Source organism: Vombatus ursinus, unplaced genomic scaffold (genome assembly GCF_900497805.2).
Source record: "Vombatus ursinus unplaced genomic scaffold, bare-nosed wombat genome assembly UNPS02014784.1, whole genome shotgun sequence".
NCBI lineage: Eukaryota > Metazoa > Chordata > Mammalia > Diprotodontia > Vombatidae > Vombatus > Vombatus ursinus.
This window is the reverse complement of record NW_020954562.1, coordinates 22932375-22941764: the sequence shown is the minus strand read 5'-3', so window position 1 is coordinate 22941764 and position 9390 is coordinate 22932375. Positions and strand designations below refer to the sequence as shown.

The following is a 9390-nucleotide window of genomic DNA, read 5'->3' as shown; positions in this document are numbered from 1 at the left end:
TAATGGAGTTAAACAAGGCTGTACACTTGCTCCCATGCTTTTTTAGCAAGATGTTTTCAGCCAGTTTGTCAAATGCCTTCAATGAGGACAAACACAGCATCAAGGTCAGCTACCACACTGATGGTAATTCTTCAATTTGAAAAGGCTATAATCCAAGACCAAAGTGGAGGGAGTGTTGGTGCATGATTTTCTGTTTGCAGATGATTGTGCACTCAACGCCACCTCTGAAGTTGAGATGCAACAAAATATGGATCAATTCTCTGTTGCTTGTTCTAATTTTGGTCTAACAACACCAAGAAAACACAGGTGCTCCATCACCACCACCACACCTTCCATATGTGGAACAATTGCTTACAGCAAATGGAGAAGTTTTGGGTGCTGTAGATAAGTTCACTTACCTTGATAGTGTGCTTTCCAGGGATGTGCACATTACCAGAGCTAGCTCACTGTTTGGGAGGCTCCAAAGGAAAGTGTGGGAGGAAAGAGGTATTAGACTGACTCCAAACTTTGGTTTGGTCTGCAGAGCCATTGTGCTGAACTCGTTGTATGCCTGAGAAACCTGGATAGTACACCAGCACCATGCCAAGAAACTGAATCATTTCCATTTGAATTGTCTTAGGCAGATTTTGAAGATCACCTGGCAGGATAAAATATCAAACACAGAGGTCCTTTTTCAAACTAAACTGTCAAGCATTCATATTCTACTGCAAAAAGTGCAACTCTAATGGGCTGGCCATTTTGTTAGATTGCAAAACGCGTGCTTGCCAAAAAGACTATTTTATGGAGAATTCACAAAGGGCAAGTGTTCTTATGGTGGTCAGAAAAAACCATACAAGAACACTCTCAAGGTCTCTCTTGAGAACTTTGGAATTGATTGCATGACATGGGAGGCACTGGCACAGGACCACTCAGCATGACCTGCCCTCACCAGAAAAGGTATATGCTCTATGAGCAAAGCAGAATTAAAGTAGCTCAAAAGGAATGCAAGATGCACAAATTTAGAGAATCCATCTTAAATGTTCACATGGACTATTTGTGCCTGACCTGTGGTAGAACATTCCAAACTTGTATTGGTCTGATCAGCCACAGTAGGCCACACTGTAACTTGACTGTACTGTAGTGATGTCATTTTGGTCCTCTTTGAGAATGAAGGACAACACCAAACCAATCAACTTAACACCTACACCTCTACTTATAATTATACTTACACTTACTTGTTAACAGTTATTATTATACTTTCCTCCTCTACATTATAATCCAGTAATATTGATTATTTTGCTGTTCCTCACACAGGACACTCCATCTTCTGACACCATGTCTTTTTATTGGCTGTCCTTCATGCCTGGAACACTCTTCCTCCACATTTTTATCTCCAGTATCCTTTGCTTTATTTTCTTTTTATTTTTAAAAATTTTTTTTGCCTAAAGTGTATGCAGAGCATTTTATTCTGTACAAAACAATAAAGACCACTGGCAGACCACCCATTCTCAGTCATCACTCTTTCTTCCCATACCCAATACCCTCACTTTTATTCCAAACATTTTGAGCAAGTGGAATCTTTCTCTCAGCAAAAGACATCTGCCATCCATGAACTGAAATGGAAACTGCTGATACATGGAGTTTAATTCAACAAACATTTGTTAAGCACCTATTATGTGCAAGGGAATGTGTCATATTCTAGATTAGCTAAGGAAGGGTGAATGTCAGTCCTCAGGAAGCTTATGTCCTCCTGGGAATGAGATACCAACATATAGATCAGTTCTTGCTCAGTAGATATAAAATAATCATGAAAGGATGAGAACACCAGATTGGGGGTAGATTTTGAAAATAGATCTTTGAAAAATCAATCAAAAATCATTTATTAACCACCTATTGTTTGTCAATCACTGTTAGAGACTAATGAAACTGGCCCTGCCTTCAATGAGCTTACATTCTAAATAGTCACAAAACTTGCCAAAGCAAGGTATGTAGCTAGGGGCTGTTTTTTTTCAGAGCTAGTTTTCATACTCTTTTTCAAGTAAACCTTCACAGAAAAAAAGCAACTTCTACCATTTATCTGCAAGAGAATCTTCTATGATAATATCCTATCCCTCCTCAAAAGTATGTGTTGCTTCTGATCATTTTCTTCTTTTATTTGCCTTCTATTTTGTCATCCCCACTTCTCTCATCCTCCTCCTCTCCTATGTACCTGTTGGGTTAGCTAGATTTTTATTAGCAATTGAGCGTATCTGGGGGGGGGGGGTGTATTTTCCTCTTTGAACTAATTTGTTTTTGAGTGAAGTTTAAGCATTGTCCCACAATTTCCCCCTCTGTCATATAAGCTCTTTCTTGTGCACCTTCTTGATGCGAGACAATTTTTCCAATTATTCCTCTCCCTTCTCCCTTCTTCCAGGACATCCCTCTTTCTCACCTATTTTTTTCACTCCCTTTTTTATGTAGAATCCTAGCTGCCCTAATAATGGTAAAATTCTTAGAAGTTAAATGTATCATTTTCTTATTTAAGATTCTAACCATTTTAACCTTGTTGAATCCTTTATGATTTCTCTTTACTGTTTATGTTTTTATGCTTATTTTGAATCTTATTTTTGAAAGTCAAATTTAACATTAAGTATCAAGAATGATTGAAAATCCTCTATTTTATTAAGTGCTTATTTTTTCTCTGAAGGATTATACTCAGTCTTGCTAGGTTGGTTATTCTTGGTTTTAATCCCAACTCTTTTGCTTCTAGTGTATCATAGTCCAAGATTTCAACTTCCTTAAGACAGTAGCTGCTAAATCTTGTGTGATACTGACTGTGGTTCCATGATGTGTTCATGGTTTATTTCTAACTTCTTGGAGTATTTTCTCTTTGTCTTTGGAGCTCTGAAATTTGGCTATAATAATCCTGGGAATTTTCATTTTAGGACCTTTTTCAAGTGGTGGATTCTTTTTATTTATATTTTACCCTATGATTCAAGGATATCAGGGAAGTTTTCCTTGATAATTTCTTGAACTAAGATGTCTAGGATCTTGCTTTGAACATGACATTTATGTAGTTCAATAATTCTTAAATTATCTCTCCTCAATCTGCTTTCTAGGTCAGTTTTTTTTTTTGATGAGATACTTCACATTTTTCTTTTTTTTTCTTTTGACTCTTTTGAATTTTTTTCTTGATGTCTCATGGATTCGTTAGTTTCCATTTGCCCAATTCTCATTTTTAAGGAGTTATTTTCTTCAGTGAGTTTTTATAACACTTTTCATTTAGCCAATTCTGTTTTTCAAGGTGCTTTTTCCTTCAGTATTTTTGGTGACTCTTTTACCAGACTGTTAATTATCATTTCATAATTTTCTTCCTTTGCATACATTTATTTCCTTAATTTTCGTCTACTATTCTTTTTTTATAGCTTTTCCAGGAATTCTTGTTTGACCTGTATCTAATTCAGTTTTTACCTTTTAGACTTTGCTTGTAGCTGTTTTAACTATGTAGTTTTCTTCTGAGTTTGTGTCTTAATCCTGCCTGTCACCATAGTACCTTTTTATGGTCATGTTTTTGTTGTTGTTTACTCATTTTTCCATCCTATTTTTTTTATTTCAAACTTTATGTTACATTTCGGCTCTATTCCTGGCATGAATCAGGGAGGGGGACTCACAAGCTTTAAACTTTTTTACACTACTATTTTCAGAGCTAGTTTTGGGGGTTTTGAAGTTTTTGTTGCTTCCAAGGTGGTGTGAGGGGAGAGGTGTGGACACTGTGAGGGGAGAGGTGTGGACACTGCTCTCCTGGTCTGTATTCTGATCCTTACCCAGGAAGAGCCCCTGATCCCTTGAGATTACAACTAATAATGCTCCTCAAGTCTCCTGCTCTCTTGAGACCAGAAATGATACTGTTCCTCAGGGCCCCTGATCCCTCATGACCAAAACTGATACTGTCTCTCATGGGTGCCACTCTTTCTTGACTGAAAATGCTCCTTTCCACCCTTGCACTATGACCTATAAATAAGTATAGGCAATGGAGTTGCCAAACAGTGTGTGGTCCTCCATCCAGTGTTAGGACAAGGGTCTCCTCTAATCTCTTCAGGTGCCATTATTGTCTCTGCCTTGAAAGCACCTGAAGCTGCTTCAGTTTTTGTCACCACTGTCTGGTCCCAGTACTGGTGCTTCATCCACATTCAGGCTCCAACCCCTGTCACTGATCTCTTTTTTCTGACCTCTTAAGTTGTCCTGAGCTGGAAGAATGTCTCACTCTGACCTTTTGGTTACTCTGAAACTCCAGAATTAGATTTGATGTGTTATTTTAAAGATGTTTAGAGAGGAATGTTGGGAGAGCTGAATGAAGTGCTTTTGCTACTCTACAATCTTGGCTTTGCCCCTAGAAGTCTCCCTAGAAGGTGAGATTTTTACTGAGACTTGAAGGAAATGTCATTTATATTTTTAGACTTTGTCTATGTCTTATTTTTTTTAGGCTATATAAGTGTTGTACTATAGCTTGAGGTGACCACAAAGGCTTTCTAGTCTGATATCTTCATTTCCAGATGTGGAAAATATGTTATCTCTAGAATGGAATAGCAGAATAATCCCATTTTTGTTATATTGAATTTTTCTAATTTTCTTATTTAGTGATTGAATATGATAAATATTTAAAACATAGCCCATAATATTCCATAGATTTAATATTAATTATCAACATTAAAGCTTTTTACATAAATCACTTCATCAAAACAACCCTCTGAACTGGGCCTTACAAGAATTATTATCTCCATTTTAAAAATGAAGAGACTAATGCTAAGAGTAGCTAACTGATTTTCCCATGGTCACTTGATTTGTTGATGTCAGACATAATATTTGGAATTCAGGATTTTATGACTCCAGATCCTGAATTCTACTCAATATATTATAGTATGAGTTTCTTTTCAAAATCTTTCACAGAATATCATTAGGTGTTCTTTATTTTATTTATTCAAATTTATCAGAAAGTAAGGTCACCCTTCAAAATTATAGTGCATCAAGGCACGGTTGCATAATAGAATCTCATGGTTATAAGGGATCCAAGATGTTTTCTGCTTCAATTGGTACCTGACAAAGATTATCCTCAGCAAGTGGGCATTCAGACTTCACTTGAAAACCTCTCATTAAAAAGTACTAAACCAGAAGAGCAGAGCCAAGATGGCAGAGTGAAAACAGAGACTCACCTGTGCTCTCTCCCAACTCTCTTCAAATATTTCTAAAAAGTAACTCTCAACAATTTCTAGAGTGGCAGAATCCACAGAGAGGCATAACAAGGTAGATTTCCAGCCCAAGACAACCTGAAAGGTAGTCAGGAAAGGTCTGTTACCCCAGCCTGAGAGAGGAGTGTCTAGCACACAGGACCCAGCATGGACCCAGCCTGAACAAAGCTAGAGCAGGTTTTGGGGGACTGAATTACCAGCAGCAGTGGTGGGTTCCAGTCTTCTCAGGCCACAGATGCCAGAGACAACTTAGAAGGTCAGCAGGAGAGGTCTGTCAGAACTGGGTGAGAGAGAAGCATGGTCCAACACAGGGCTGCAGGGCATGCAATACAACCCCTGCACCAGCAAACCAGGAAAAGGCTTTGGGAATGACTGAATCAGCAGTGGTAAAGCACAATGTCCAATCCCATAGCCATCTTGGTAAACCTCTTTTGAATACATTGGATTTATTTATATCCTTCTTAATATTAATTGCCAAGAGCTGAACATGATGAGCCTGATATGCTCTGAAAAGGATAGAGTATAGCATAAATACTGCCTTCTTTATCCCAGACACTATGTCTCTCTTAACAAAACCTAAGTAGCAGTAGCCTTTTTTTTTCCTGCCACATCTCAGTTGACTGGTATTGAATTTACAGTACAACAAAACTTGTAGGTCTTTGACATAAGAAAAATATCTAGCTGTATTTCTTTTTTTATTTTATTTTATTTTTTAAAATTGCAATATTATTAATTAATTTATTTTTAGTTTTCAACATTCACTTCCAAAAGATTTGGAGTTCCAAATTTTCTCCCCATCTTGTCCCTCCCCCCACACAAAGATGGCATACGTTTTGAATACTCCTCCTAATGTGCCCTCCCTTCTATCACTCCCCCCCATTCTCTTATCTCCTTCCACTTCAGTTTTCCTAAAGGGCAGGATAGATTTCTATATCCCATTACTTGTATATCTTATTTCCCAGTTACAAGTGAAAAGAAGTTTTTTAACTTTTCTTTTTAAAACTTTGAGTTCCAAATTTTCTCCCTTCCTCCCTCCCCACCCACCCTCATCGAAAAGGCAAGCAACTTGGGGACAGAGCCAAGATGGCAGAGGGAAAGCAGTGACTTGCTTGAGCTCTCCCCCCAAAGCCCTTCAAATACCTATAAAAAATGGCCCTAAACAAATTCTAAAGCAGCAGAACCCACAAAAAGACAGAACAAAACAAATCTCCACCCCAAGACAACCTGGATGGTTGATCAGAAAGGTATGTCATGCCGGTCAGGGAGAGGAGCGCAGTTCAGTGGGGGCATGCAGACCGCCACCACCCTGGAGCAGGCATTAGAGGACTGAATCTTGGGTAGCTGTGGCAGTTTCCAGACTTCTCAACCCATGAACACCAAACACAACTTGGAAGGTCAGTGAGAAAAGTCCCACTGCAGTGACTGCGGTGAGAGAGGAGCTAAGTCTTAGCAGCAAGTCTCAAGCGGGGACCAGGGCTGCAGCTGTTTCCTGAGCTTCTGGCCCACAGACTGAGGGGGAATCCAGTGGCTGATCAGAAAGGGATTGCAGGGATCTCTTTGCCAATGCAGAGGCAGGAATCTCTTGCTTTGTCCATGCTTGGATCTGGGTCACAGTTCTGAGGGGTGGTCTTGGGGTGAGGAGGAGTGCTGGTATGGTGGATCTTGTTGTGGCAGTGAAGAGGAAACACCTTTCCCCTTATCATAGCACCTTGGAAGAACTGAAAATTTTCAGATCCCTAGAAGTGTCTCTGAAAACAGCTGTATAAACCCCCCAAACTTGGGACAGTACATTCTCCACATTGGAAGCAGACTTTTACCTTAACAAAGAGTTTAAAACTCAAGTAATTGGCTGGGGTCAATGAGTAAGCAGTGCAAAGAGTCAGACTATATTATCTTACTTTGGTGACAAATAAGATCAAAACATACAATCAGAAGAAGACAACAAAGCCAAAACTGCTACATCCAAAGCCTCCAAAAAAATATGAATCAGTTCCAGGCCTTGGAAGAGCTCAAAAGGGATTTTGAGAAGCAAGTAAGAGAAGTAGAGGAAAAACTGAGAGTTTTTGCAAGATGCAAGAAAATCATGAAAAACAAGTCAACAGCTTGCTAAAGGAGACCCAAAAAAATACTGAAGAAAATAACACCTTAAAAAATAGCCTAACCCAAATGGCAAAAGAGGTCCAAAAAGCCAATGAGGAGAAGAATGTCCTAAAAAGCAAAACAGGCCAAATAGAAAAGGAAGTTCAAAAGCTTACTGAAGAAAATACTTCCTTAAAAATCAGAATAGAGCAAATGGAAGCTAGTGACTTTATGAGAAATCAAGACACTGTAAAACAAATCCAAAAGAATGAAAAAATAGAAGACAATGGGAAATATCTCATTGGAAAAAGAACTGACCAGGAAAATAGATTCAGGAGAGAGAACTTTAAAATTATTGGACTATCTGAAAACCATGGTCAGAAAAAGAGCCTAGACATCATCTTTCAAGAAATTATCAAGGAAAACTGCCCTGATATTTTAGAACTGGAGGGCAAAATAGAAATTGAAAGAATCCACCGATCTCCTCCTGAAAGAGATCCCCAAAGGAAAACTCCTAGGAATATTGTAACCAAATTCCAAAGTTCCCAAGTCAAGGAGAAAATACTACAAGCAACCAGAAAGAAACAATTCAAGTATTGTGGAAACCCGATTAGGATAACACAAGATTTAGCTGCTTCTACATTAATGGACTGCAAAGCATGGAATATAATATTCCAGAGGGCAAAGAAGATAGGATTACAACCAAAAATCACCTACCAAGCAAAACTGAGTATAATCCTGCAGGGGAAAAGATGTCCATTCAGTGAAATAGAGGACTTTCAAATATTCTTGATGAAAAGACCAGAGCTGAATAGAAAATATGACTTTCAAATACAAGATTCAAGTGGAACATGAAGAGGTAAACAGGAAAGAGAAAATCATAAGAGACTTATTAAGGTTGAACTGTTTACATTCCTGCATGGAAAGATGATATTTGTAATTCATGAGACCTTTGTCAGTATGAGGGTAGTTGGGGGGGAAAATTATATGTGTGTATATATAGATATAGATAGATAGATAGATAGATAGATAGATAGATAGATAGATAGATAGATAGTAGATGGCACAGGGTGAGTTGAAGATGAATAAATAAGGGAGCAGGATAGGATTAAAGGAAATAGAGTTAGTTTTTCACAGCATGTCTACTATGGAACTGTTTTGCATAACTGCACATATATAACCTATATTTAGTTGCTTGCAGTATCAATGAGGGTAGGTGGAGAGGGAGGAAGGGAGAAAATTTGGAACCTAAAGTTTTAAAAACACATGTTTAAAAAAATGTTTTCACATGCAACTGGAAATAAGAAATATAGGAAATGGGGTACAGAAATCTATCCTACCCTACAGGAAAATAGAAGGGGAAGGGGATAAGAGAAGGTGGGGGGGGAGATAGAAGGGAAGGCAGACTATAGGAAGGGGTATTCAGAATGCATGCCTTCTTGGGGTGGGGGGAAAGGCAAGATGGGGTGAAAATCTGGAACTCAAAATCATGTGGAAGTAAATGTTGAAAACAAAAAAATTAATAAGAATTACCATAAAAATAAAAAGAAAAGAAAAAAAGGAAAAAAGAAAAGGCAAGCAACTCGATACAGATTATACATGTGTAGTCATGCAAAACACTACATTAGTAGTCATGTTGTGAAAAACTAAGTATATTTCCCTTCATGCTATACCACCCCCCATTTGTTCTATTTTCTCTGTTGACCCTCTCCCTCCTCAGAAGTGTATGCTTCTAATTATCCCCTCCCCCAATCTGCCCTCCCCTCTATCATCCCCCTGCTCTCTTGTCCACTTCCTCCCTTATTTTCCTGTAGGGTAAGATAGATTTCCATACCCAATTGTGTATCCTTAAGCCAAATCTTATGAGAATAAGATTCACTTATTCCCTCTCACCTTCCCCCATTTCTGCTCCACTGTAAAAGCCTTTTCTTGTCTGTTTCATGTGAGATAATTTACCCCTTTCTATCTTTTCCTTTCTCCTTCTCCCAGTGTAATCCTGTCTCACCCTTTAATTTTATTCTCCAAATATCACCCCTTCGTCTTCAACTCACCCTGTACCCTCTATCTATCTATCTATCTATCTATCTATCTATCTATCTATCTATCT

The 9390-nt window shown here is 38.3% G+C and overlaps 1 pseudogene; it reads left to right on the top strand.

Moving 5' to 3' along the window:
- The first annotated feature begins 6455 nt into the window (after positions 1–6455).
- LOC114046510 overlaps positions 6456–9390 on the top strand; it is a 60183-nt pseudogene continuing 57248 nt past the window's right edge.